At 43.9% G+C, this 24877-nt stretch overlaps 1 protein-coding gene across 2 annotated transcripts in view; it reads left to right on the top strand.

Annotated features, from left to right (window-relative positions):
• Positions 1-4329: 4329 nt before the first annotated feature.
• Positions 4330-24877, top strand: part of LOC126262402 (protein rolling stone-like) — a 141367-nt gene continuing 120819 nt past the window's right edge. The window contains exon 1 of one of the 2 annotated variants that reach the window (XM_049959022.1): positions 4330-4470. The gene's annotated coding sequence lies outside the window, so the exon portion shown is untranslated. The remainder of the gene's footprint in view (positions 4471-24877) is intronic. The other variant, XM_049959019.1, reaches the window with a different exon arrangement.

Genomic DNA, 24877 nt, shown 5'->3' with positions numbered 1-24877 from the left:
CTACAAAAAGTTACAGCTCATGGCATTACCTATATGGCTTATACATTAGCTTACATACCACTATTTTCTAGTCTCAATGCATGTCAGTTCGCTGTTGTTCGAGCGTCAGTCACAGTTCTTTGAGTACTACTGTATAAAAAAAAAGAGGCTATGTGGAGAACACGTCGATTGGTTGTATGGCGCCCTCTATATGAACTACGTAATATATAACACTCAAAGGAAAGTAAAAAAAAAGCTTTAAATTTGCATGGGAATTTAATAAAATAAAACATAAGCAAAATTCTTTACATTGCTGTCCGACTAATTTCCACATTTCCCAGCAAACATAGAAATTTCCCGGTTCACTCCTTGTGAATCAGTTGGTTTTTATTCTTTAAACACATATGTAACGTCAGACTGGTGAAACCTTTTTGTTTAAATTTATTTACAAGACACAAGGAGGCACGTGCTACATGGAATTATTAGAATTGATTTGATTTAAATGTCTTTATCTTTGTATTATTTTTCTCTTTGTTTAAACATCATGACGGGTATGTTGTTCCTCTTATTTATTGAATAGTTTGTAGACGGCGCCAATTGTCAGCAAGATGGATAGTTGGTGTTACTTGGCATTCCGTTACAGATGTAGAGAGTTCTGTTCTCTGTGTCATTTCAAAGAGATTTTAATTATAAATACAATAAAACCAATACACTGAATTGCTGTTATTAACAATGTACATGCATCTAAACTAACGTACCATGGAGAAAGTTCTGTAGGTTCAATGTCATAACCATCATAGCCGTGCAGTACTATGCTAATGGCTGCTACATATTGACAAAACGGAGGAGCTACTTCGTTCCCCATGGGTTAAACCGTATACTGTTTCCTAGCAACAAGTTTTCAAAGAATTCCCCGCACAGTGTATTTTTACTAACGATCTGAACGTTATCATTCGTTATATAAATAGGAATGGTCAATATTCAGAGATTCAACAGAGACTCTCATTTGAAACAAAGGACTTCATATGGAGATGTTCCTATTTCGAATGGTTTAATGAACATTGTTATTTATTTTCTGTGTTACTCAGTACATTAACATTGTTTACAAAATAGTGTAGAGGAGTTCGAGACGAACAATTCGATGTAGGATACTTGTGGTCTATCAAGTCGGGAAACTTCCTCCAACTGGCCTACAAAACCTATCTAAGCTACAGCGCATGCGCGTCGCATGAGATTTTCAATATTCTGTCGCTCTATTTGCGCAAACTACTAGTCCCAGAGAAAAAAATTAATGGAACTTTTCTTGTAGGACATTTAATGTAATTTAATTTTGTACTGCAATACGTTTTCGCTAGAGGTCGCGGTTTTCGAGTTCTTCAAGAGAAACGTACAAAAGTAGGTGACATTGAATGTGTTCTAGCTCGGAAGCCATTCGAAAGGGGTCATATGACCATTCGGAGCTTTTTGCTTCAAATGAGCGTTTCTGTCATATCCCTGAACACTGACCATTCTTCCTGGGAAACCCTGTATGTACAGGATCCCTCACCTAAGAGGCGTAAGGCACATTTTTTCTAGTGTTTCGACAGATATTTGCAATTTCTTTTTGGAATTGTGTAGATGGAGTGGGCTCAAAAATTTTTTCTGCAATTCACAATGTCAGCGGAAAGTGTCGGTTTGTTTCTCCTTACGAACAAAGTGATTTTTAGAGCGGCATTTTACGTGCCCATTCGACAGAGCGGTCCAATATTACTTTAGCGGGATATTTGTTTTATCGATATTTCTTTAACAGGGACAATGAAAGACGGAGAATAAGCAGTACACCAGTAGCGACTGAACAACGTGGGTCGGGGAAATGCTGTCGGTGCTCCAGTGCTTGCTAATCCTCTTGTTTTACTGTCCCTGTTAATACGTGATAAAATGAATATCGGACTAGACTAATTTGCGACTGCTCTGTCGAATGTGCGCTTAAAATTCCCCGTTACAAATAATTCTGTTTGTAACGGGAAACAAACCGAACCTTTTCCTTGAAGCCAAGTGTGACAATCGAGACGTGGTGAGCAGTATTTATTTGGGCTGACTCCAGCTACTCACTGCGAAAACGAAATTTCAGATATCTGCCGAAACACCACATAAAATGCGACTCTTGGGGAAGACTGCCGGTATAAAAGACCTAATGGATAACGTCGGAGTTTGCATGGTGCTGTCCGCTGGCGATGGCGCTATAGACAGAGAAGTCACAACACTAGAAAACTAGCGAAATGCAGGAAGACACGCAGAGGATCTACCACTTGCTGAAGTGATTGGGATGCTCAGTATAAACAAATGTAAGATATTAAGCATAAATATGCAGAAAGCCGCGTTACTGTATGATCGAACGATTGCTGAAGAAGCGCAGCAAGCAGTCATGCTTTAAATATCTACGAGTATGCTTACGGAGCGATTTAAATTGGAACGAGCACACAAAATTAATCGCAGGAAAGGCAGATGGCAGACTGAGAGTCACTGGAGAATCCTCACGAAGAGTAATCCATCCACAAAGAATGTAGTTTACAAAACACTTGTCCGACCAATACTCGAATATTGTTCGTCAGTCTCCAATCCGCACCAGATACAGTTGATAGAAGAAATAAAGAAGACCGAAAAAAGAGCGGTGCATTTCATCGCAGGTTCGTTTAGTAAGCTCGAAAACGTCACGGAGATGCACATCCAACACCGACGGCATACGCTACAAGAGAGACGTTCAGCTAGCTACACGGTGTGGTTTACTGTTTCAAATTCCGTGCGCGTACACTGCTAGATGAGCGAAACAACAAACTGCTCCCTCCAGTGTATATCACATCTTGTGAAAATACCACGAAAGTAAATTTAGAAACATTCGGGGTCACACGGACGTTTACCAACAATCTTATTCCCGCGTAACGTTCGCAGCTGGAACAAGGAAAGGCGGATGTGATGTTCCCAGAATGAGATTTTCACTCTGCAGCGGAGTGTGCGCTGATGTGAAACTTCCTGGCAGATTAAAACTGCGTGCCAAACCGAGACTCGAACTCGGGACCTTTGCCTTTCGCGGGCAAGTGCTGTACCAACTTTTTTTGTTTTATTTATTTATTTTCAATAAAGATCACTCTGTTAAAAGGAACATGTAGATCATTTCATAGTATAGTTTGTGCATTACATATTGAGTGGTGAGAGAAGCGCGAGGTTCATTATCAGCTGTCAAATGTGCACACCGACTGCACCCGGCACATCCAAACTGAGTGGGGGGTCGAGGAAGACTGCCTGAAGATACTTGGCAAAGGTTTTCCGATAGTGTGACCATCTATGAACCTCATTGTGGGCTTGCTGCAAGAAATACCAAAAGTCAAGTCGCGACTTGGCAGCATTCCCATAGAGGTACGCGATCGTCCATCCTTTGACCCAGATGTGCCAACTGAGCTACCCAAGCACGACTCACGCCCCGTCCTCTCAGCACACAATGCAAAGGTCCCGAGTTCGAGTCTCGGCTTGTCACACAGTTTTAATCTGCCAGGAAGTTTCATATCAGCGCACACTCCGCTCCAGAGTGAAAATCTCATACTGGAAACATCCCCCAGGCTGTGGCTAAGCCATGCCTCCGCAATATCCTTCCTTTCAGGAGTGCTAGTTCTGCAAGGTTCACAGGAGAGCTTCTGTGAAGTTTGGAAGGTAGGAGACGAGGTACTGGCAGAAGTAAAGCTGTGAGGATGGGGTGTGAGTCGTGCTTGGGTAGCTTAGTTGGTAGAGCACTTGCCCGTGAAACGCAAAGGTCCCGAGTTCGAGTCTCGGCTTGGCACACAGTTTTAATCTGCCAGGAAGTTTCGGATGTGATGTTGGTACACAGAGTACCAACCGCCACACACCGTTAGTTGGCTTGCGGGTACGAATGTCGAGATTTAGGGAAAGCGCGAATTTTCTAAACTGGGATGCTCGGAATTGGAACACTGCTCCCTCCGTCTGAAAGTCGCATTTTGACGTTGATCTATGTTATCAAACAGCAGGTGTCCTCCGTCGATTCCGTTCACCGCTCTAGGAGCAATCCTGAAATTTTGTGTAGTAAATACGGACGGAATGTTGGCGACACCTGCCCTGCGAGACTCGCCTCACGGCTGTAGCAGCTGTTTTCCTCTGTGGGGCGCCCCACACACGCCCGGGTACGGAAGGTAAGGGAAATCATCGAGGCAGACAGCGGTTTTTCAGCTGATTGCTATCAAGGACGGCGCGTCCCCACGGCCGCTGTCTTGGCAGCGTTAAGTGGCTCGCTAGCCGCGGTGTTATTCCGCGATCCGTGTCTGGGTCTACCGCACGCCGGAGGCTGCACTCGCCCGTCTGACTTCCACCTGCTGACGCACGTAGTCAGTCGCTAGCGAACGCTGCCCTCCGACCGGCGGGCGCCCAGTTCTTCGCCGGACGGCGCACGCTTGCGGGCTTCCAGCACGTCGCTCCCAGCAGCACGGGGGCGCCAAAACCCACAAGGTAATGAAGAAACGATTTTTTGAAAAATCTTCGACGGTATGCTCATTCCCTGTGCTGGAGTCAACAGCAGTTACCAATTCGCTACTCTTCAGATTCATATTGAACAAAATGACACCATGTACACAAAGTGTTTCCGTAAGAGTGTGCAAAAATTTAACAGGTCATGAAGGATGCTGCACTGAGCAATTTGAGGTAGAGAACCTGGAGTCGGAGAAGCCAGCTTAAGGAGATAATATGAATAAAATCACATTACTGTGTACTTTTTTATTTACGTTGGTTACAGTTAACTGCAACAGTCACAAGCATTTCATGGACTCGTTGTGGCTGATATGGATGTAATTGTTGTTCGTGAAGTACTCGTCACTGCGATGCCGCACCCATTTCTATCCTTATATGGATCGGTTTTCGCCTATAAATGACCGTGGTTGGCGATCGGACTCGTAGTTATCATGGGCGGACATTCACGTCCAATACGACCTCAGTGTTGATTTCACTAAACGCTCTAAGCACTGCAGAGCTAACTCCTTACCACACAATCTTTAATTTTCAATAATTGGAATCGATGTAGTAACTTGACAAGCAAACAAGGGTGAGGAGAGCACACAATGTAAGCTATAACCACTATGAAATAGCGACATACACTGCATATGGACAATACGGATCCTACACATGTGTTACTTTCGTTACTGCAGGAAAAGACACTTTCATCAGTACTGCATAAATCTGTTTTAAACTTGAGACACTTTCATGTAAAATAACACTGAAATGTTGAGTAAAAAGATCCTGCTAAGAACTGAAGAAATGGTTCAAATGGCGCTGAGCACTATGAGACTCAACTACTGAGGTCATAAGTCCCCTAGAACTTAGAACTACTTAAACCTAACCTAAGGACATCACACACATCCATGCCCGAGGCAGGATTCGAACCTGCGACCGTAGCGGTTGCGCGGTTCCAGACTGTAGCTCCTAGAACCGATCGGCCACTCTGGCCGGCAAGAACTGAAGATGCATAGCTACTGTGGTGGTGTTATTTGTAATTTTTGTAACTAATAAACATCTTTCTTTAACATTATCGTTACACAGAATTGACCACTGACTGAAAATGAGTTTTTACGCTGATGTTACCTGATAATTTTCAACGTGAAGAATTTTTGAACTGATAGTGCTTCAATGCAACTTAACAAACACGCTTTCCTGCACTTTTCTTGAAACATAAATTTAGTTTGTCACACGCCATGAATCAGTGGAAATCCGATTTCTGAACACTACAGTAATAATACTTTTTTTAGTCATGACAATGTGCACAATATCTTTCGTTCTCTTATCCTGTAACTGATTTTGTTACGCTTGTCAATGTAATAAAAAAGATGCTACTTTGTACACAATCTGATGCTTTGTTTAATATAGGAATGATAATTTTAAGCACTTTATATAGGGCTACGTATATCCATCTTATGATCTGAAAATGCTGCTGATTAAATATCACACGTGAAAAGGAAACACTAAACATCTACTGAAATAGCATCACTGTGATAAAGCTTGTTGCTTTTAAAGACTTGAATTATGTTAACTTATACAAGAGGACGGCGAATCATGATTTTTGCAGTATGTTAGTCAATATGAAAAATAGAATATACTGAACATCACCATAGAAATAAACGCTTCTGTCCTTTTGTGGTGTTGAGCAACGTATTACAGCCTCAGACGACATTTTGCTACCAGTGGATGGGATAGCAGATTATACACAGTGGCTTCCAAGTCGTAATTTCCATCGTAATATTTGGCCAGTACAGTGGGTAACGCTGTAACATAACGTTTGCCTCCTTCGCAGCAAACAGAAACTTGCACTGGCACTTGCCACTGGCCTCTGCCACTTGTGCTTGGTTGACAAAAATCTGCTTAATACTGTAGAATTGTGTGTAGCAATAATTTCGTCTCCATCCAAGGGAGTTTAACAATGATAATGTTCATTTTAATCGCCACACAATGCAGTACGTGGTCATCGCACCACACACTACTTCATGATCCTTTCGACTTACAAAGAGGATTCTTCTGGAACTTTTTGGCGCAACTCTTCTCCCGCCTTACTTCTCCGTGGGGAAGTCCCTTTAGATTTTAACTTAAGCCTAAGGCCATGACTCGTTACAACTTTAGTTACAAAGGTTCATAGTACTTTTAAAACTAAGATCTACTGAACAATGTACAGAGATTAATACAAAAAATATTATTTGTAGCTATACATTTAAAACACAGTTACAGATTATTGGTTGCGCCCTTAGTACTGTGTCAAAGAAATGGCTCTGAGCACTATGGGACTTAACATCTGTGGTCATCAGTCCCCTAGAACTTAGAACTACTTAAACCTAACTAACCTAAGGATACCACACACACCCATGCCCGAGGCAGGATTCGAACCTGCGACCGTAGCAGTCGTAGTACTCTGTCATCTCACTGCTCACTTTATACAGGTTTTTACAACTGTCCTGTTACTGTTCGTATATTTTAAGTTATGAGAGAGAATAACGAAATAACTTTTACGAAATGAAATGGAACAATTCCTACATTGTGCGACGTATACTTGTGTCATTACGCCACACACTAAATAGTATGAGCAACACTTTCCAGCATCTCCTCTTCAAAATCAGGAGTGCGAGTAGTCCTTACATTTCCAGATCCTTCGTTTCTTCTTTCCAATGAACCAGTCACCCGCACTCGTCGATCGAGAGAAATAAACATTCGTCGTGACGGATGATCCGTGTTAGGAATTCGCTCCCTGTACAGCCTTTCAGCATTGCCACGTACTTCTCCACGCGCAAGGTTCATGTCAGTGACTTCTGCGAAATTGTACCGGTGCTGCTCCATAGTACTGTACTGCACGTCTCTGAACAGCACTCAGTAATGAATGGGTCTGTCGTTGATGCATAGCACGTTCTGTCATGGGGCATTGCAAATACAACTGAGCCACCTTACGGACAAGTAAAGTAAACAAAACCTGCATCAGGACTTCCTACTAATCAAGCTCGTCCTCCTTGTTTCCTTGCAGGAAATTAGAATTCACACGTAAATAAACAGCACAGTACTTGTAAACTTGTACGCATGATAGTTGTAAATAAGCTGGAAAACAGTAATGCTAGACAAAGCGGTAGACAAGTTGACTTCCTACCTCAAATTGTTCAGTGGAGCATTCTCTTTGTCCTGTTACATTTTTGCACGCTCTTACGGAAACACGCTATATAAGAGGCAATGTCCTGACTGACTCACTATAGCCCAGCCCAAACTGCTAAGAATAGAAACTTGAAAGTTGGAGAGAGAGTTGATATTATACTGTAGGCGTCGTTTAAGAAGGCATTTATCGAAATTCCGCCTCTAAGGCGACGAAAGGTTTTTTAAAAAATACGTCGCTATTAAGGCAATTCTGAAGGTAGACCAACGGAAAATTGGTCAGAAATAAAAAATATGTATTTTAGCATTTTTGGATATTTAGTCCCTATGGGAGTGAATTAGTGGGTAAAAGTTATTTTGAAAATAAATCCTTATTAAAGAACTGTTAAAGCATTTTTAAACTACATCTACTTCTCGGTCACAAATAAAAAAAAATTCGGGTTTCAATGTTTTTTGGAAATTCAGCCTCTAAGAGGGTGAAATAGGGGATGAAATGTTTTATGAAGTCTGTTATTGTGAAAGCATTTTTAAAGCTAAATCTATGGAATCGAACCCAATACTCCGTGATCCAGAGGCAGCAACGCTAGACCGTAGACCACGTCCTGCGGACTGGTAGATAGAGGCAGAGGGATGGGACATTTCGTAAATCGTTAGGGAATCCAGTATTCCGAGATCCACAATGTCAAGAGCATAGCGAGAACATTAAATTTCAGCCGTTACCTCTCACCAACTCAACGCAGTGGCCAACGGCCTTCACTTAATGACCAAGAGCAGCGACGTCTGCCTAACAGATAAGCAACACTGTGTGAAATAACAACAGAAGTCAATGTGAAACGTACGAAGAATGTATCCATTTTGAGACTACGACAAAATTTGGCGTCAAAGGACTACGGCAGCAGACCGATGTGAGTGCCTTTGCTGATAGCACGTTATCGCCTGTAGCTCCTCTCCTGGGCTCGTGACCGTATCGGTTGGACCGTAGACGACTGGAAAACCGTGGCCTGGTCAGCTGAGTCCCGATTTCAGTTGGTAAGAGTTGATGGAAGATTCTAGTTTGGCGCAGACCCCGCAAAGCCATGGACCCAAGTTATCTACAAGGCACTGTGAATCCTGGCAGTGGCTCCGTAATGGTGGGAGCTGTGTTTACATGGAATGGATTTGGTCCTCTAGTCTAACTGAACCGTTAACTGACTGGAGATGGTTAGGTTCAGCTACTTGGTGACCATTTGCAGCCATTCATGGAATTCGTGTACCCAAACAACAATAGAATTTTTATGACGACAACGCGCCATGTCACTGGGCCACAATTGTTCACGACTGGTTTGAAGGACATTCTGGACAATTCAAGCGAATGATTTGGCCAGCCAGATCGCCCGACGTGAATCTGATCGAACATTTATCGTAAACAATCGGGAGGTCTCCTAGTGCGCAAAATCGTGCACCGGCAACACTTTCGCTATTATGGACAGCTATAGAGGCAGCATGCCTCAATATTTCCGTAGGGAACTTCCAACGACTTATTGAGTCTATGCCACGTCTAGTTGCTACACTAAGCCGGGTCAAAGGAGGTCCGACACGATATTAGAAGGTATACCATGAGTTTTGTCACCTAATTGTATCACTGTTATGTTGAAGAGTTTTGATTATAAAAAAAATGGTTTCCCTGGGATCAGGTTATCTGCCCTCTAACAGACTATACATCAGATTTTATCAAGTAGCCTATGCGACACAGCGTATCTATATTTCATAAATCTTTAGCCAGGCTTTATTGACATTATCATTCTTATGGATTTATAAAATCCTTGAACTCGTTCGCAGGTACCACAGCAGATATCAGAAACCATCTGAGATACTGCAGTTATTCAAATGCGAAACGATCACTTTGTAAATTTCTCGCGTTCCTAGTCAAAAAAAGAGTGTAAATGCTAGCCGATCTTCAGGTTATGTTGCTCGTCGGTAATTAATCTTCTGCTTTTAAACTTCCTTCTCAGCTTCAACGAAAAGCCATTGAAAAGAATCAACCGACGTATGTGCGAAGTTTTGGGCTATTGCTAAGGAAAGCTGGAGCAGCAATTCAGTGTTGAGTGCAATACCTTCGCACACTTCACACTTACGTACAAATTCAGACATTTAAATTCTTTTTTTGCCACGGAATTTACTTACTTCGTCAAAAGCAACGCGCTCGTATTGAAAAATAATCCTCTCTCAATATCATAGTTTTGAATTGTGGCTCTATCTAAGTATACAATGTTGTATCGTGTGTGCCGATTGTTATCGCCCCGAGACAACAACGCAGCGTTCATGGGTTACATTCGTTATCATGTTTTCTCTTCCGTTACGTCGAGTGTAAGCGCAGATACTAGCGAATGGTAGTCAACACTGTGGAACAGCATTCGCTTGTGTTCGGCTACATTTGGTTCGGTGTAAATGGGACTTAATGCAGCCTTTCACGGCCGTTACTTTCTTGGTGACATGTCATTTTTGCGATTTAAGGCGTAATCTTAATGCAATTTGCCACCTGACGTTTCGTCCCTTGCAGTGGGGATAAGGTCACAAATATATCTTTGAAGTATGCCGTACTAGCTGCTGCGAGAAATGAACACTCGATGTCTTGGCGGTAGGAAGTGAAAGCTGAACTATTCACTCACGGCTCCGTCTTGCGATGTCACCCGAACATTGTGAAGGTAGCACCGAACTGAATCCTGAAGGTCTTTCAGCATATTATAAGAGCCCTGCATGAGACATACAGGCTGATAATTATTGAACTATATGAAATAAAATCGTAATAACTTCTGAACTTTTTGCGTTAGGACGTTCAAACACCACGGTTGGCCACGATGCATTGCTTTACAAAACTGTAGTAGGGTTAAGAGTAAATAACGAGTAACCTAGCATCATCAATAACTACTAAAGCTGAGATTAATAAGCATATACAGTACATCGATAACTGATAACGCCCACTGGAGGTTGTGTACGGACACACCATCACTTAACGAAAGTCAGAATCATAGAATAGCTGCATCGAACTACAATAAATGAAATGGATCTGATTGCCGATATGGTTTGGTACCAAGTGTATCAATTTCATGTGAGCAGCGTAGTGCAGTAGACTCGAAGCTATGTTAGTTGTAGTACTCTGATCTGAAGAAATTTAAAGTGGTGATGTGTTACTGAGTTAATTAAAGTAGTACTCGTAGATGTGGTGTTGTGGGAGTAACTTGTAACACACTCTATCCTAGGTAGGGCAGGAAATTTGACTGCCTCGGGGAAAAGTAGCTATAGGTGCTGAAAAATAGATGTAACATGTAAGTGCATATGTAATAAAATAGAGATAGTACTCTCACTGTAAAAAAGAACCCTTAAACAAACTCTCTCCGAAAAAGTCTTGAAGGCCCAACCACTGTCAATACCCTTCCATATGAGCCCTAATATTTAGTATCTTCATTGTCCTTACACGAAATGTGTGTTGCCAGCAGCATTTCCTTAACACTTGCGTCTTGTTCAAACCTACCGGTAACAAATCTAGCAGCCCACCTGTGATTGCTTCGCTGTTATCCTTAATTCGAGCCGAGGCACCTTGCCTCGTGCCGCCCCTCCCCCCTCCCCGTCCGGAGGTTCGAGTCCTCCCTTGGGCATGGGTGGCCGGCCGAGGTGGCCGAGCGGTTCTAGGCGCTACAGTCTGGAACCGCACGACCGCTACGGTCGCAGGTTCGAATCCTGCCTCGGGGATGGATGTGCGTGATGTCCTTAGGTTAGTTAGGTTTAAGTAGTTCTAAGTGCTAGGGGACTGATGACCTCAGAAGTTAAGTCCCATAGTGCTCAGAGCCATTTGAACCATTTTTTTTTTTTTGGGCATGGGTGTGTGTGTCGTCCTTAGCGTAAGTTAGTTTAAGTTAGATTCAGTAGTGTGTAAGCCTTAACGACCGTTGACCTCAGCAGTTTGGTCCCATAGGAACTTATCAGCACCACCACCAAACTTAAATCCAACCAGCTGCGAGTACTCAAGCAGCACTCAAGAATAGGTCGCACCATCGTCCTATACGCAGTCTCCTTTACAGATGAACCACACTTTTTCAGAATTCTCCCAATAAACCGAACTCTACCATTCGGCTTCCCTAGCACAATCCTTACATGCTTGCTCCATTTAATATCACTTTGCAATATTACGTCCAGATATTTAAAAGACGTGACTGTCTCAAGCAGGAACCAATCAATGCTGTATCCGAACATTATGGGTTTGTTTTTCCTACTCATCCGGATTAACTTACATTTTTCCGTACTTAGAGCTAGCTGCCATTCGTCACACAATTAGATATTTCTTTTAAGCCATCTTGTATTCTCCTACAATCACTTCGACACCTCCCGTACACCACAGCATCGTCAGCAAACAACCGTAGATTCCTGTCCATCTTGTCCACCAGAACATTTGTATACAGGGTGAGTCACCTAACGTTACCGCTGGATATATTTCGTAAACCACATCAAATACTGACGAACCGATTCCACAGACCGAACGTGAGGAGAGGGGCTAGTGTAATTGTTTAATACAAACCATAAAAAATGCACGGAAGTATGTTTTTTAACACAAACCTACGTTTTTTTTAAATGGAACCACGTTAGTTTTGTTAGCTCATCTGAACATATAAACAAATACGCAATCAGTGCCGTTTGTTGCATTGTAAAATGTTAATTACATCCGGAGATATTGTAACCTAAAGTTGACGCTTGAAACCTCCAACGTTCAGTTGCGTGTTGTAACAAACACGGGCCACGTTCGGCGAGCAGCATCTGCAGGGACATGTTTACGATGACGACCGTGTTTACGAGTGTGGCTGTAGTGCACTGTTGTGGTTTGGTCTAGCTGTCGCAGTGTCCGCATGTAGCGCTTGCTGCTATTGTTATTCTGCATTCGTCTCCGCACGCAGACCAACTATAGTACACCGTGTTACCAGACGTCTGTTCAAAATGGTTCAAATGGCTCTGAGCACTATAGGACTCAACTGCTGAGGTCATAAGTCCCCTAGAACTACTTAAACCTAACTAACCTAAGGACAACACACACATCCATGCCCGAGGCAGGATTCGAACCTGCGACCGTAGCGGTCGCGCGGTTCCAGGCTGTAGCGCCAGAACCGCTCGGCCACCAGCGGCCGGCAGACGTCTGTGATAGTGTAGTGTTGTAGGAACTGTGACCATGGTGTATTCGAACTCTGAAAAGGCGGAGATGATACTCATCTATGGCGAGTGTCGACGAAATGCAGCTGAAGCCTGCAGGGTGTATGCAGAACGGTACCCGGACAGAGAGCATCCAACGTGCCGCACATTGCAAAACATCTACCGCCAACTGTATGCAACAGGTATGGTCGTAGCACGCGAACGGGTCCGTAACAGGCCCGTCACAGGAGAAGCGGGTGCAGTTGGTGTGTTAGCTGCTGTTGCCATGAACCCACACATGAGTACACGGGACATTGCGAGAGCCGGTGGACTGAGTCAAAGTAGTGTCATGCGCATACTGCATCGTCACCGCTTTCGCCCGTTTCATGTGTCGCTACATCAGCAATTACATGGTGATGACTTTAATCATCGAGTGCAATTCTGTCAATGGGCATTAACAGAGAATGCGTTGCAGTTCTACCTGTTTACCGATGAAGCGGGTTTCACAAACCACGGGGCAGTGAATCTACGGAACATGCATTACTGGTCCGTGGACAATCCTCGCTGGCTCAGACAGGTAGAGCGACAGCGACCGTGGACTGTAAATGTATGGTGCGGAATCATTGGCGATCACCTCATTGGTCCTCACTTCATTGTAGGGGCCCAAACAGCAGCAAAATACATCGCGTTTTTACAGAATGATCTGTCAACGTTGCTCGAAAATGTCCCACTGGAAACGCGTCGACGTATGTGGTATCAGCATGATGGTGCACCTGCACATTCTTCAATTAACACTAGGCTGACCCTTGACAGGATGTTCGACGGGCGTTTCATAGGACGTGGAGGACGCATAAATTGGCCAGCCCGTTCTCCTGATCTTACACCTCTGGACTTATTTCTGTGGGGTACGTTAAAGGTGAATGTGTACCGTGATGTGCCTACAACCCCAGAGGATATGAAACAACGTATTGTGGCAGCCTGCGGCGACATTACACCAGATGTACTGCGGCGTGTATGACATTCATTACGCCAGAGATTGCAATTGTGTGCAGCAAATGATGGCCACCACATTGAACATCTATTGTCCTGACATGTCGGGACACACTCTATTCCACTCCGTAATTGAAAACGGAAACCACGTTTGTACGTGTACCTCACCCCTCATGGTAATGTACATGTGCGTCAGTGAAAAAGACCAATAAAAAGGTGTTAGCATGTGGACGTAATGTGCTGTTCCAGTCTCTTCTGTACCTAAGGTCCATCACCGTTCCCTTTGGATCCCTACGTAATTCGGTGCTCTCCGATACACACGATCGAACAGCGGAGGAGTGGTACTCAAGCGTCAACTTTAGGTTACAATATCTCCGGATGTAATTAACATTTTACAATGCAACAAACGGCACTGATTACATATTTGTTTATATGTTCAGATGTGCTAACAAAACTAATGGGGTTCCATTTAAAAAAACGTAGGTTTGTGTTAAAAAACATACTTCCGTGCATTTTTTTATGGTTTGTATTAACCAATTACTCTAGCCCCTCCCCTCACGTTCGGTCTGTGGAATCGATTCGTCAGTATTTGATGTGGTTTACGAAATATATCCAGCTGTAATGTTAGGTGACTCACCCTGTATATAGGAAATAGTTGCGATCCTCTCACACTTCCCTGGGGCACTCCTGACGATATACTTGTCTCTGATAAACACTCGCCGTCGAGAGCAACATACTGGGTTCTACTACTTAAGATGTCTTCGAGCCACTCATATATCCAGGAACCTATTGCATGTGCTCGCACATTCTTTAACAGTCTGCTTTGGGGCACCATTTCAGATGCCTTCCGGAAATCTAGAAATGTGGAATCTGCCAGTTGCCCTTCACCCATAAATCGTAGTGTATCACGTACTTTCTAAAATCGTGCTGATTCGTTGACGTAAGCTTCTCGGTATCAAGAAAATTTATTATATTCAAACTGAGAATAAGTATAAGGATTCTGCAGAAAATCGATTTTAGAGATATTAATCTGTAATTATGTATGTCTGTTCTTTTACCTTTCTTATATTTAGGAGTCACCTAGACTTTTTTTCCAGTCGCTTGGGACTTTGCGCTGGGCGAGAGATTCGCGATGAATACAAGCTAAATAAGGGGTCAGTGCCGTAGAGAACTCTTTGTAAAACCGAACTGGCATTCCATTCGGACCTGGCGCTGTTTTCAACTCTATCTGTTGTTTATCTGCACCAGTTATGGTGATTACCATGTCCTACATACGGAAGACTATATGATGGTCAAACGACGGTATGTTTGAACGATTCTCCTGCGAAAACAGTTTCGTAAATGCGACATTTAAAACTTCAACTTTACTTCTGCTGTCTTCCTCTGCCACACCCGTGTGGTCAACGAGGGACTGAATGGAGCTTTAGACCCGCTTAGCGATTTTACGTAGGACCAGAATTTTCTCGATTTTCGACCGGATCTTTTGCTAAAGTATGATGGCGGTAGTTGTATGCGTCGCGTATACATCTTTTTATATACGCCCGAATCTCTACTAACCTTTGCCTGTCGTCATTTGCACGTACTCTTTTGAACCGAGAGTGCATTAGCCTTTGCTTCCTCACCATTTTCTTAAGTTCATTGTTAAACCATCGTGATAGTTTTCCAGACCACGATTTACAATCTGTTTAAACTTTTCCCATAATTCCTCTACGTCCATATTACTGGATCTAAGTGAACTCAATTCACTGTCTGAGTGAGATGCTCTTCATTACAGAAACACTCGCCCAGTTTTCTTGACTGAGTTATTAACTTTCGTAGCCATAGTTGCTACAATTGCATCACGATCACTAACTCCGTCTGTATACTGACGCCGTCGATAAGTTCTGGCCTGTTTGTAGCTACAAGGTCTAAGATACTTCCACTGCTTATGGGCTGCCGAACTAGCTGCTCAGAACAGTTTTCAGAAAACAAGTTCAAAAGTACTTCACAAAACTGTGTATTAGTTCCCAAGCGCCTCCCACGATGAATCCATAAACGTCATAGTCTATGCTCGGTAGGTTAAAGTCGCCTACAACTAGTATTGCATGATCTCAGTATTTACGCGCTACTGGCCGTAGACTTTCTTTGAGTGGTTCTAGAAATGTCGGGTGACCGGCAGAACCACCCAGCATTTAACTTGGTTCCACGTAGACCTGTTATACGCGACCAGATAACTTCACTGTCACATTCAACTTCGACCTCAATAGAGACAATATTTTTGTCAACTGCAATGTACACTCCCCCTCCTCTTCCTGAAATACGTTCCATGACTCGTTAAATATCTCGGAGCTTTCTACTCCGGTTTTCAGCCAGTTCTCGGTTCCAAGGATAATATGACCGCGAGAAATTTCATGGTGGGCAGTAAATTAGAGAAGTCTGTTACGAATACTCCCACAATTTACTGACAAAATTTTGACAGTTGAAGCGTCTTTACTTCGGACACGGTCTGACTTCCCTTCCTGCGTATCGACTGGCGAGTGCTTATCAGAGTACCTCAGACTACCGCCCAGCATGAAAAAACCATATGCGCTCCACAAGTACCCTATTACCCAAGTAGCTGCTTCCTATGTGTAGATAGGCAGGACTACTCAGTGACGAAGCTATTTACTGTCACGCAGTGATCATTTTCTTTGCTAGACTGCTGTTATCATACCAATATTCTCTGAAGGAACAGGGAGGCGAATAATCTTAGATGAATATTGACCTACGATCAGAAATCTAGTTATTTGTTACAAAGGTTGATACCAGATTCGACATACGCAAAATGTAGACATTCTTATACTGCTTTACTACTGTACGTATACACGAAGTAGGCGCGGATATCGTCAATTTTGCATTGGAGCTCAGCGCAGACTCTCTATACACTTAGAATAATGACCCCCTTTGGAATGGCTCTACGGGAAAAATCTCAGCTGATGAATCCAGACATACAGAAATTAGCTAGAGTGGAAAACCCACCATGTCAAACTACAATAAACGCTAGGTAGCCGTAGATTATCCATTTGATACAATGACTATTGGTGTTTATTAGCCTCACGGGCTTGAGTTGTCTCCAACTAAGGAGGTTACCAATAAAGCTGGAGTGGCCAGCGACCATGTGGCATCCGAAACCATGGTAATAAAAATCAGAAGACTCGCTCGACACTAAATTTACAATAATCGTAATCAATGCTTTGGTCACCTAGCTACATCTGAGGATCTCAGGGGGTAAACTAGTGCAGCGATCTCTTAGTGCCACCACACAAACTAGCACAAGCTAAAGCAACAACTTGATCCACTAAAGTTCCACGCAAAATAATATTCATACGCAAAAGCAAAAATAAGTAAAGTGAATAATCACTCGCTGCTCCCGATGGCGCTGTTACCAACAGGTTTAAGCGCGATCTAACTCGCAGATCTCAACCCTCTTAAAATCTATATCCACCCACTATTTGAACGTGTGAACTCACAAGCGGCTCGGCTTTCACAAAAAGAAAGAAAGGATCTCCAACTTGAAACTATGTTACCATGTTCTCATCTCATGTAAGTGACTATATTAGGACTTCGTATACGAAAACGAATGAGGCTGCTGATCCTAATAACGACATCGAAAATAAAATAAAATCTCCAGTAAAAACCTTCCTCAATGCAGCGCCATGTGACAGGCAAATTTACACTGATTTACTTGTTCCAGGCATGCCGCAACTATGCAGTTCTTAGGAAGCTGGATAATTTATTTTTTATTTTATCCGTCCCAGTTGCATTGGTATAAAATTCAATTGTAGTGGTTAACGGTTTCGGGCTGACACACCTATTTTCAAACCACACGCCTTCCTATTAACCGTAATTATTCATAGGCCCTACAATTTGTTGTACCCAAAATCACAGCAAAGTACAGAGTGGGCAGCAAGTACCCTCTCTGATCGTAGCCTACGTGCCCACTGAAAAATGGCACCATATTCTATGAATAATTACAGTTAATAACAAAGTGCGTGATTTGAAAATTGGTGTGTCAGCCCGAAACCGGTAACCACTCCAGCTGAATTTTGTGTCGATGCAACTGAGACAGATGAAATAAAAAATAATTGAAAATAAATTATCCATTGTCCCCAAACATACAGTGGGTGACAAAAGTCATGGGGCACATCCTAATATCGGGTCGGGTCTCCCTATGCCCGGCGTAGTGGAACATCCCGACCTGGCACAGACTCAACAAGTCGTTGAAAGTCCCCTGCAGAAATACTGAACCCCGCTGCCTCTATAGCCAACCATAATTGCGAAAGAGTTGCCAGTATAGGATTTTCTGCGCAGACTGACCTCTCGTTTATGTCTTATAAATGTTTGGTGGGATTCATGTCGGGTGATCCGGGTAGCCAGAACATTCGCTCGATTTGTCCAGAATGTTCTTCAAATCAATAGCGAACAATAGTGGCCTGCTAACATATCATTGTTTAGGAACACGAAGTACGTGAATGACTGCAAGTGGTCACCAAGTAGCCGAACATAAGCATTTGCACTCACTGATTGGTTCAATTGCACCAGAGGACCCAGTCCACTTCATGTAGACACAAACCACACCATAATGGAGCCATTACCAGATTGCACAGCGCCTCGTTAACGACTTGGGGGGTTCGTAAGGGTCTGCGCCACATTCGAACCCTACCGTCAGCTCTTACCAACTGAGTGCGGGTCTCCTCTGACTAGGCCACGGGTTCCCAGTCGTTCAGGTTCAACCGATAAGTCACGAGCTCAGGAGAGGCGCTGCAGGCGATGTCGCGTTGTTACTAGGTGCTTACATCGGTCGTCTGCTGCCATAGCCAACTAACGGATACGTTTGTCGTACATCCCACATTGATTTCTGCTGTTATTTCAGGTAGTGTTGCTTGTCTGTTAGCATTGACAACTCTACGCAAACGCAGCTTCTTTCGGCCATTAAGTGAAGGCCGTCGGCCACTGGGTTTCCCGTGGTGAGCGGTAACGCCTGTAATTTGGTGTTCTCGGCACACTCCTGACACTATGGATCTTGGATAACTGAATTCCCTAAAAATTTAAGAAATACAATATGCCACGAGTCTAGCTCCAACTACCATTGCGCGTTCAAAGCCTGTTAATCCCCATCTTTTAGCCATAGTCACGTCGGAAACCTTTCAACACGAATCACCGGAATGCAGTCCGCCTGCTTAGCTGGGTGGTAACGTGCTCGTCTCCCATGCAAGCGGTCCTGGGTTCGATTCCCGGCCGGATGGAGATTTTCTCGTCTCTGGGACTGGGTGTTATGTTGTCCTCATCATCATTTCATCCTCATCGCCGGCGCGCAAGGGGCCCAATGTGGCGTCGAAAAAAATGGATCTGAGCACTATGGGACTTAACTGCTGAGGTCATCAGTCCCCTAGAACTTAGAACTACTTAAACCTAACGAACCTAAGGACATCACACACACCCATGCCCGAGGCAGGATTCGAACCTGTGACCGTAGCTGTCGCGCGGTTCCAGACTGTAGCGACTAGAACCGCTCGGCCACACCGGCCGGCTGTGGCGTCGACTGAAATAAGACTTGCACTTAGCGGCCGAACTTCCGCGACTGGCCAAAGATGCCGTACGCTCATTTCCATTTACCTGAGCACAGGTGACAGCTCCGTCAATGCACTGTCTTTTTATACGTTGTGTACGTCAAACTAGCGCCATCTGTATATGTGCATAATCGCTGTCCCATGAATTTTGTAACCTTATTGTATACCTGACAGAAACATCGTACAAAACTGGTAAGTCAGGGAAAGATGGAATTATGAAGGTGATGCGAAAGTAACCTAAACATTTGATAAGGAAAAAGGGAAGGGGAAATGTGAAGTGTCGGCAACAAATGGTACTTTTCTATATAGAATTCATAAGCCTAGAGGATAGTAGAGCATCCTAAAGTGCACAATTTGAGATAAGGAACTAATGGTTGGAAATTAGTAGTTGGGGTTTTATTGACGTAACAAGAAATATTTTTAGCAACAAAGTAAAGTCGTATCAGATGTTCAAAATGAGGACTGCCTGTCTCGGTTACAATGGTGCGTAATTTTGACGCAACTTCTCCAGTGTCCTAGTAGTCTGTTGTACAACCGGAAATGTTGCAAATCACTCATGCGACCCATCCTGGAGTATAGCTGAAGTAAGCGCAACACGTAACAAGTAGAACTAACGTAGGGTACTGAACGTATAAAAGGAATGAGGGAAGACACCGTCTTGGTCACTTTTTATCTTTATAGTTTTTATTTCTATAGGTGCCTCACGCGACGCGATGTTTCGTCGCAAGTAACCTCGTCTGAGGAAGCCATCCAGGAGCTAACGGCCACAGGCCATGGATTGCACAGCGCTGCCTGGTCTTAACGAGGTGTCGCCGTCGTTACGTCCACATTAACGGTCGTCGCCCGTAGGCGTCTAACAGGGGCGGCGAGCACTGCACAGCTTTCGGTCCAGCTATCCTCAGCGACACGTAACTCGTGTGGCAACAAAAAACAGCGCAGGTCTTCACTGACAGTCAACGAATTGAAATCGGCAGATGTATGGTGCGGGTAGCTCTCAAGATTCACAATCAGTTCAAGGCATCCAAGGAAAGTTAGCAGCAATAGTGCACGTTCGGGCGACTATTATACGCCATAGTTGACATCTCTTAACATTCTTAGCGTCGATGTCGAGATACTGGCGCAACTCCTTTTCCTTGAGATGGAAATATGTACCTTTTTCAACGACAGAACTCGTTAAAAGGTTAGTGGGGCGATACGTGGCTTACCTAAATATTTCAACGAATGGTGTCACAAACAAGCAAAGCAACAGATACAGAGAGAATTTGTTCACCTTCGGCTAGGATCTATTGGCCACCTCCTGCGAAGGTGGTTGGAACTATTGGAATATCTTTCATAAGAGTGCCCAGGACTTCCTTAATCCGGTATTTTGGCTACTCTCCTAACTAAAATGTAATAATATGAGTGTGGATAAAGGTCGCAAGGCTATTAAAATGGGAACTACAAATAAAAGCACAAAGGACACCCTGAAAATTTGAAAACACGCATGCACGCACACACACACACACACACACACACACACACACACACACACACACACACACACTCACACACACACGGTATAACACGTGTAAGTGCAGAAATTTCTATTAGTGACTGAGAATGGTGTACTGAACAGCATATATCAGTATTTACTCATTGGTTGACTAATAATTATTACAAGCTATATGTTTTTAGGGTGTTTAGTACTCCAAGAACCAGTGGCTATAATTAAAGTGCAACTACACACAGAGGTCCAGTGTGGGTCGTAATTGTCGTATGGCACCAAAACATGGTATACATTTTAATGCTTTAATGCAGAACTTATGTACACTGGAAAAAAATTTGCACCAGTTATGGTAACCAGGTGCAAATTTGGCCCTGTGGATGCAAGAATATCTTATGGGAATGTTTCCATATGTAATGGATTAGGAATAGGCTGTGGGCAGAAAAAGTCTAACAAGTAACAAAAGCACAACGTTGATTTTTATTATTAACCGCAGCTTACACAGTTTGATCAGTTTGAGCACTGGAGACGTTAACGAGATGCTGTTCAGCGCCAGATTTGCACCTGGTGGTCAAAGCTGGAACCAATTTTTTTTCCAGGTAAGCTGGTTCCGCATTAACGTGTTAGAATATCTACCAAGTTTCACTGTCTTACGATAATTAAAGGCCACACTGGACCTCTGAGAGTGGTTGCACTTTAACTGTAACCACCTGCTACATGTGGCAAGAGCAAGCGCTTAATGGCTGTTGTCTCCTGGGCAACAGGTCAGTTGTTTAAGTGTGAAAGCGAAGTGGTTAGCCTATACTGACAGATATAGTCCACTTAGTAGAGCAGTTGCGGCTGTGCAGAAAGCAGGACGTTGTGAAGTTTATGATGTGTTTGTGGGAAGACTGTTCGACACAGAGAAAAAACATCCAATACACTAATGTGTGTACGTATTAAGATACCACACAAAAAATATCTACACTTGTACCCGTTCCAATATATGGTGTCTCGCTTAAGAGTTGTCAGCCTCATTTTCTCTGGTGTTTTGTTTCGGCAGGTATATGCAACTCCTTTTTTTCCAACGCATAGCTGGTCTCAGCCCAAATAAAAACTGCTCCTCATGTCTTTCATGCGACGCCCAATTACAAAGATAGTGATTTTTGAAGTGGAATTTTTATGCCCGTTTGACAGAACTGTTCCACATTAGTCTAGTGCGATGTTTCTTCTATCTGTGTGTATTAGTAGAGGCAGTGAAACACGAAGAAGAACCGGTACTCCAGTAGCACCACCACCGCCACCCCGGCCCGCCCTACCTGCTGCCGCCATGCAAAAGCGCTGCTCAGTCGCTACCGGAGTACTGAGTTTTCTTCGTGTTTTACTGTTCCTGTTAACACAAATCGATAAAACAAATGACAACTATTGGACCGCTCTATCGAATGGGCTCGTAAAATTGCACTTTAAAAATCGTTCCGTTTGTATTGGGGAACAAACCGACGCTTTTCATCGACGCTGGACGTCGTATGAAATACGTGATTAACAAAAATGAAATTGAAAATACCTTCCGAAACATAAGAGAAAATGCGCTTGATGACCCATAGGAGAGACGCCCAAAATCACGTCGGCAAATGTAGTGCAGTAAAAAAGTAAAAAGCAATGGAAATAATTAAAAGAAGGTAGCAGACACCTGCCAGCTGGGTGATTGCTGGAATAAAAGGGGTGAGCCGACCACTCACTAAAACACACTACAGTCTTCAGCCTAAAATCGTAGGTCAATGTCCAGACACGTCGCAAACTTCGAAAAGCCTGGCGACACTCGTTTCGTCGTCATCTGGAATAGAGGAGAGATCCCGCAAAACGCACTCAGTTAAAATGTGGCGTACAGCATTTTGTGTGCCACAGGCATCAGAGACTGGAAGGTACCCCCGCTAGATTAAAAGTCCATGTTTTAGGGGACGGAGTCCATTTCGGAGGCGAGTTCGGGCCGCTTCAGTCCGCCGGAGTGACTGGCATGAGGAAAGGCCACGGCCGGCCGGTTGGCTTCACCGGTCCCTGCTTATTGTCCGTTACTGCCGGTCACTCCTCCTCCTACAACTGCATGGAAGCGTGACTCCCCAGCGAAATGACAGCTTGCAGGGGTATGGCACGTTGTGTAACTGCAGGCCTCCTTGGCGCTTTTGTCTGCCTGTTTATTTCCCCAAGTTCCAGCGTGACCGGGTAGCTAGCAGAATGACAACTCCTTTTCCTGTAAGTTATACATTTGCTCATGTATGAACTTGAGCATTTTCTTTACTGGATATATGTGGTGCAACGGCTGTAGGGCGCTAGGGAAATCTGAGTAGATGTGAAATTGTTTGCCCTGAAGGCGTCTTATCTGGTCCATTGCCCTCAGAACTGCATAGAGCTCTGCGGAAAATACACTGCAGTGACGGGAAAAATGAATCCTGAAGACACGTTCGGGGAAGACGAATGAACGCCCGAGGGAGTCCCCTTGCTGGAAGCCGTCAACGTACATAACTTTGAAACCGTGATGTCTATCAAAAATGTTAAAAAAAATAGAAACTGAATCGTTAAATGTCGAATGCAATATTTTTTTTTTAAATTCGTCCATCTAAAATAATTTTAGTCTTTGTAGGTGAATAGTCGTTGTCAAACACTATCCCTGTCTGACTTCTGAGTGTGGTGCTATGCCAGTCTATTGCTTAAGATGACAATGTCATTAAACAATGACAGCAAGCAGTAACTGTTAAGAAACGACACAGTGAGGTGGAATACGTCAATCTGTATTGATTCAGGGTCATAACGTTCTATGGCAAAAACAAGAAAGGCGCACCACGAATGAATTATCCGAATGAGATGGAAATCAGTAGATGCGATGTACGTGTACAGACAAACAAATTATCGCGATTCCAGAAAAATTGGATGATTTATTCAAAAGAAACATTTTTCCAAATTGAGAAAGTCAACACCGTGTTGCTCCACCTCTGGTCGTTATGCAAGCAGATATTCACCTTGCATTGATTCATAGAGTTGTTGGATGTCCTTCTGAGGGATATCACACCAAGTGCTGTCCGATTGGCGCTTTTGTTTGTCAAAATCACGAGCTCGTTGGAGGGCCCACTCCGTGTTGCTCCAAAAGTTCTCAGCTGGTGAGAGATCCGGCGACCCTACTGCCCAAGGTAGGCTTTGGAAACCACAAAGGCAAGCAGTAGAAACTCTCGCAGGTTGCGGGCGGGCATTATTTTGCTGAAATGTAAGCTCATGACGGGACGCAGAATATCCTCGAACAGCCAAAGAGGTCCTGCTATGACGTGAAATAGCATCACACATCGTCGCTCCTGGTTGTCAGGCAGAATGGCGGACAATAGTCAGGTTGGTATCCCACTGCTGTACGGGGCTTCTCCAGTCACGTCTTCACTGGTCACCAGGGCTCAGTTCGGAGAGGGATTCATCAGTGTAGTCAACGAGATTCCAGGCCGAATCTGCCCCACACCACGTCCTTGTTGGGTGTATAGAGACCAACGATAGTCGGCACAATGACGCCGAGAGCTCGGTCCCCTATCAGTGACCCGTCTATTTATGGCCCTTGTCGTCACTCCGTCTATTTATGGTCCTTGTGGTCACTGAAACACCATTTGCAGGTCGGATCGATTATAGCGATGAACGCGGATCTCTGAGTGCCTCTCTTGGAATGCTCGGTCCTCGCGTCCAGTCGTCTATCTAGGTCGACCTCTTCATTTTCCACGCTGTGTTCGGTAGTGGTTCACCCATTCCTGTCCAACGGAGTACGTTGAAATGAAATTCGCAAAGACTTTATGCCATAGTATCGACAAGTCCCCTGTTTACCATCCTTGCCAGCTGTGCGGTGAAATTGAGCTGCCCCCACTCATCCATCGGTCGCCAAAATTTACAGCAGCTTTGCATTTTCCATGGATACCTGCAAAAATATCAGGTTGGAACCAATTTGCATAACTCTTTCACGGAGCGTCGTTTGTGTGTGTGTGTGTGTGTGTGTGTGTGTATGTGTGTGTGTCTGTGTGTCTGTGTG

This window comes from Schistocerca nitens, chromosome 6 (genome assembly GCF_023898315.1).
Source record: "Schistocerca nitens isolate TAMUIC-IGC-003100 chromosome 6, iqSchNite1.1, whole genome shotgun sequence".
Taxonomy (NCBI): Eukaryota; Metazoa; Arthropoda; class Insecta; order Orthoptera; family Acrididae; genus Schistocerca; species Schistocerca nitens.
The sequence above is the reverse complement of the archived record's forward strand: the minus strand, read 5'-3'. Positions and strand labels throughout refer to the sequence as shown.